Source organism: Myotis brandtii, unplaced genomic scaffold (genome assembly GCF_000412655.1).
Source record: "Myotis brandtii unplaced genomic scaffold, ASM41265v1 scaffold105, whole genome shotgun sequence".
Taxonomy (NCBI): domain Eukaryota; kingdom Metazoa; phylum Chordata; class Mammalia; order Chiroptera; family Vespertilionidae; genus Myotis; species Myotis brandtii.
In genome coordinates, this window is record NW_005353538.1 from 5,439,327 (window position 1) to 5,445,568 (window position 6,242).

General features: G+C 55.2%; 1 pseudogene; it reads right to left on the reverse strand.

The window, feature by feature from the left end:
* LOC102252721 overlaps nt 1-2,445 on the reverse strand; it is a 3,186-nt pseudogene extending 741 nt beyond the window's left edge.
* Between the last annotated feature and the right edge of the window lie 3,797 nt (nt 2,446-6,242).

The window sequence follows — 6,242 nt, forward strand, 5'->3', positions numbered from 1 at the left end:
GGCACAGCAGCCCCGCCAGCCCGCCGGCCCTCGGGAGGAGGAAGAGGCTCAGCAGGACGTCCAGGGACAGGGCCCAGATGAAGGGCCTCCGGCAACCATAGCGCCCACGCAGTGGTCACTGGCTGAGCCTAGCAGCGGGACTGAGACCAGGCCCAGCCCTGGACAGGTGCCCACAAGAAGGGCAAGTAGTGTGAGCCAGAGGCTGGGGCCCTTAGGGGCAGGGGCAGGGGCAGGGAACCAACCTCCTTGGGAAGGATGGAAATGACCGTGATTCTCTCACAGGGAGGACCGCTCCTGTCCTGGGCACCGTGCTGAGTACTCAGGGACTCTAATTTACTCCTCACAGCTAGGATCACTAATGCCCCTTTTTCAGACGGGGAAACTGAGGCATGGAGCGACTGATGAGTGACACTCGTGTCCAGGCACAGGGCTAGGAGGGCTGCAGGCAGGGCTGCGACAGGCGGTCGGACCCAGAGCCTGTCATCCTAGCAGAGCCCCTTCCTCCTGGCAGTCGCCCGAGGCTGCCACTTGCTCTGCGGCTTTCGCAGGATTCATCTGCTGCCAAGAGCCCGGCCCTGACCCCCAGGTGAGCAGGGGCCCTGGCGGGGAGAGCCTGACCCGCCGCCCAGGAGCTAGTGTGCAGCTGCCGGGCTCAGCCAACTGACAGACCCCATTCTCTTCTCTGTGGAGCAGATGCCCGCAAGGCCTGCTGCAAGCATGAGAGGTGATAGAGAGAAGTTAGAAAGGGTCAGCGAAAGGGGAAGGGCCATTCCTACGCTATCTCCTAGGAGCCAGTCATGATGCAGGGCCGGGGGTATAGTGGGGACCAGGGCATATCCCTGTACCCTTTTCTTCCTCTTAGGACCCGCTCAGCCCAGGGTCACCCCTGTCCCCAGCAGACAGCCACCTCTCCCTCCAAGCGGCTCTCTGGGCAGAGGCACTGCTGCCCTATGCCCAGGTGGCATGCATCTGGAACAGGAGGAGGTGGTGATCCACCCAGCACCATGGTCATGACCTCCTCTTCTACTCCCCCTTCCAGCAGCAGGGGTGGCACGTAGGTGATCCTGTGGCCAGACACACCTCCAGGCCAAAGGTCAGCAGGAGCTGGGCTTCCCAATGCTGCAGAATGTGGCTCCCCCACACTCTCTGGACCGTGGTGGGCCAGGCGGGTAGGACTCCAACCTGGTCACTCACTCCAGAACTGCCTCATCCCTGCCCCACTCCAGACGCCAGGCCTCTCCTGGCTGCCACAGGTCGAGAACTCAGCCGGGAGCCCATTCCTGCCAGCCCGCCGTGCAGGCCAGCTTCTCAGCCCAGGCTGAATGCCTGCTGCCGGGGAGGGCCTGGGTGGGGACATGTCACTCATATCCGGGCTGCGGCAAGTGGCTGTCACTGGGGCCAGCACGGTCCACTTGGCTTCCCCCTGCCCTCATGTGCGTCAGCCGGCAGATTTTAAATCTCCAGGTTAGAAAAACAATTAAATATATGTTTCTATCGATTTCAAAGAGAGAAAGGGAGAGGGAGAGAGAGATAGAAACATCAATGATGAGAGAGAATCATTGATCAGCTGCCCCCCTACTGGGAATTGAGCCTGCAACGCGGGGCATGTGCCCTGACTGGGAATCGAACCATGACCTTCTGGTTCATTGGTGGACGCTCAACCACTGAGCCACACAGGCCAGGCGCTTAGTTGGCTTTTAATCTTCAGCCTTTTTGAACTACACCCTGCCCCCACCCAACACACGATCCTAGAATCTGCCCTGAACAACTGGATGTTGACAATATGTACTAAAGTCGGGGTGAGGAGGATGAGAAGATGAGAAACAGTGGTTTCGTTTTGAGCATGTTGGGAGGGAGGCTGAGAGATCTGACTCAGACACAAGTCTAGAACTCACAGGAGCTCTGAGCCGGAGCTACAGATGCTGTGGGCCGAGTGCAGGAAACACTCGTTCTCTAACCGAACTGAATTTCTGCTTCAAGTCCCATTCAAACGGGCGGGGACATCAAATCTCAACCCCTTAGTCTTCCTTCACCGGGAGGCGGGGCAGGAGCAGGCTGGAGGGTGGCCCACTTGGTGCCAGGCATTTGCCCGGCTGCTGGCACCTACTGAGATTACATTGTGTAATCTGGTTAATTGTATAATCGCTGCTTAACAAGTGTTGGGACACCCCCTTGACTCAACCTCCGTGCCTGTATCTCTCTCTCTGTCGTATTTCCACGCTTCACCCGGGAGCAAAGAAACCCCTCTCCACCGCTCAGGGTGCCTGGCTGGCGAGCACCACATTCGCGGCTCTGCCCCGGCCCGGCGCTGCGTGATGGTAAGGACAGGCTGCCTCTCACACTTCTCAGCCCGTTCTCAGGGAGGCCCACAGGCTTCTTCTGTTTCTTAGCAACCACTGAAGTATTGGCGGTCCCAGTGCCTACACTGTATGCAGCAACACCCATACACGCCTGTCTGCACCCATCATGCAAGAAGGGATTCCTCACGCAGGCGCCAGAGGAGAAGGAGGAAAAAATGAACAGGCTTGTTTCTGGGGCAGAGGAGAGAAATAAAAACAAAAACTTAATTCATGCGTGTCCCATGGGTGAGCGGGAAGGAGCAGCAATAATTGTGGAAAACATATGAAGCAAATCGCTTTCTCCATTCATTTTCCTCAGTAGGTTAATTTGTTAAAATATTCAAAACATTTATTATGGTTTTTATGTTTTGAAAATGTACATTTGTAAGAGCGTGGGAGATTGTTAACTACTTCGTGTTGGGCAGACCTTGCTATCCAGAACCCTTGTTATCCAGAACGCCTCCAGCCCACACATTCACAGTGCAGAGCACACATAAGTACCCACATGCACACACCCACACCCACAGCACACACCCACATGCACGCACCCACACCCACACCACACACCTACATGCATACACCCACACCCACACACCTACACGCACACACCCACATGTGTGCACCCACACACCTACATGCACACCCCACATGCACACACACATGCATCCACATCCACATACCCACATGCACACACCCACACACCTACATATACACACCCACACCCATACACCTACATGCACACCCCCACATGCACACACACAAGCATCCACACCCACACACCTACATGCACACACGCACACACACACTCACACACTTGCATGCACACACCTACATGCACACACCCACACACGCGCGCTCACATGCTTACATGCACACACCTACATGCACACACCCACACGCACGCACTCACATGCTTACATGCACACACCCACACACGCGCGCTCACATGCTTAACCTCCAGCCCACACATTCATGGTGCAGAGCACACATAAGTACCCACATGCACACATCCACACACACACCACACACCTACATGCACACCTACATGCATGCACCCCCCACACACACCCACTCCCACAGACCTACATGCACACACACACGCACCCACACCCACACCCACAGACCTACATGCACACACCCACATGCACCCACACGCTCCCACCTACATGCACACACCCACATGCACACACACAAGCACCCACACCCACAGACCTACATGCACACACACACATGAACACACACATGCACCCACACACACACCTACATGCACACAGCAACATGCACACACACGCACCCACACCACATACCTACATGCACACACCCACATGCATGCACCCACATGCATGTACCCACACCATACACCTACATGCACACACCCACATGCATGCACCCACACGCATGTACCCACACCCACACACCTACATGCACACACCCACATGCACACACACATGCACCCACAATGCACACACACCCACACACCTACATGCACACACCTACATGCACACACCCACACCACACACCTACATGCACACATCCACACCCACACACCTACATGCACACACCCACACCATACACCTACATGCACACACCCACATGTATGCACCCACATGCACACACCCACACACGCGCGCTCACATGCTTACATGCACACACCCACACACGTGCACTCACATGCTTACATGCACACACCCACACACGTGCACTCACATGCTTACATGCACACACCCACACACGTGCACTCACATGCTTACATGCACACACCCACACACGTGCACTCACATGCTTACATGCACACACCCACACACGTGCACTCACATGCTTACATGCACACACCCACACACGTGCACTCACATGCTTACATGCACACACCCACACGCACGCACCCCCACACACTGCCTTGGGGGCCGGGGAAGACTGCAGTTACTGGCCACACGCAGCTGGCCTCCGGTGAACCTGTCCAAATTGCTCCCCTGGAGACACTGGCCCAGTCCCTGCCCTCTGGTCTCCGCCACAGAGACCAAGGACCCTAAAGCATAGACTCACATCCAACTTTTCCCAGCAGGAGGCACTGTCTGAGCATGAGGGTGAGCAAAGTGGGACCCGGGGAGCTAAGAACACCAGCACTTGTAGCTGGAGTTGTCTGGCACAGCAAGGGCCGAGGGGCTGGCAGATCCGCGGTGAAGGGGAGATGGCACTGCACATGGCTTAGAGTTCCCCATAACAGGGTGGGACGGGAACAGGAAGTGAGGATTTGGGGGCGAGGAAAGGGCATCCACACCCACACACCTACATGCACACACCCACACCATACACCTACATGCACACACCCACATGTATGCAACCACACGCATGTACCCACACCACACACCTACATGCACACACCTACATGCATGCACCCACACCCACACACCTACATGCACACACCCACACACAAGCACCCCCACACACTGCCTTGGGGGCCGGGGAAGACTGCAGTTACTGGCCACATGCAGCTGGCCTCCGGTGAACCTGTCCATATTGCTCCCCTGGAGACACTGGCCCAGTCCCTGCCCTCTGGTCTCCGCCATTACAGAGACCAAGGACCCTAAAGCATAGACTCACATCTGACTTTTCCCAGCAGGAGGCACTGTCTGAGCATGAGGGTGAGCAAAGTGGGACCCGGGGAGCTAAGAACACCAGCACTTGTAGCTGGAGTTGTCTGGCACAGCAAGGGCCGAGGGGCTGGCAGATCCGCGGTGAAGGGGAGATGGCACTGCACATGGCTTAGAGTTCCCCATAACAGGGTGGGACGGGAACAGGAAGTGAGGATTTGGGGGCGAGGAAAGGGCAATAAGGAAAGATATACATTTGGGATTTTTACTTTTTTGCCTCTCTACACGGTGCCACTAAATACATCTGTGCACACTGGCACACCCTCAGCCAGGGACGGCTCCAGGCCCCCGAATGCACACTCCCTCACCCGCCTGCACAGCCCCCACATCGGCGCTGGTGCACTGGCCTCTGCAAACATTTCCAGTCACACTCTTTGTTTTCAGACTTGAGACAATATAAATCTTGTCCAAAATGTTATGGAAAAAATATATAAATACATGTTTATTCAGGCAGGTTGTGGCAGGACACTGGGGGAACGTTCCGCCTCTTTGGGTGGCCCCATATTTGTCTCTCTATCTCTCCCCACCATAGCTTCCCCCTCATCCTCCAAAACCAGCAGAGCCCACTGAGGGCACCTGTTTCTTATGCTCACATTTGCCTAAATAAATAAAAATGGAGAAGGAATAAAAGTGTAATTAATAATTACAGAGACCAAGGACCCTAAAGCATAGACTCACATCTGACTTTTCCCAGCAGGAGGCACTGTCTGAGCATGAGGGTGAGCAAAGTGGGACCCGGGGAGCTAAGAACACCAGCACTTGTAGCTGGAGTTGTCTGTCACAGCAAGGGCCGAGGGGCTGGCAGCATCCGCGGTGAAGGGGAGATGGTGCTGAGCATGGCTTAGAGTTCCCCGTAACAGGGTGGGACAGGAACAGGAAGTGAGGATTTGGGGGCGAGGAAAGGGCAATAAGGAAAGATATACATTTGGAATTTTTACTTTTTTTGCCTCTCTACACGGTGCCACTAAATACATCTGTGCACACTGGCACACCCTCAGCCAGGGACGGCTCCAGGCCCCCGAATGCACACTCCCTCACCCGCCTGCACAGCCCCCACATCGGCGCTGGTGCACTGGCCTCTGCAAACATTTCCAGTCACACTCTTTGTTTTCAGACTTGAGACAATATAAATCTTGTCCAAAAAGTTATGGAAAAAAATACATCCTATCTAATAAAAGAGAAATATGGTAATTAGCGTACAACCGCTACCCTTCCCATTGGCTAATCAGGGAGATATGCAAATTAACTGCCA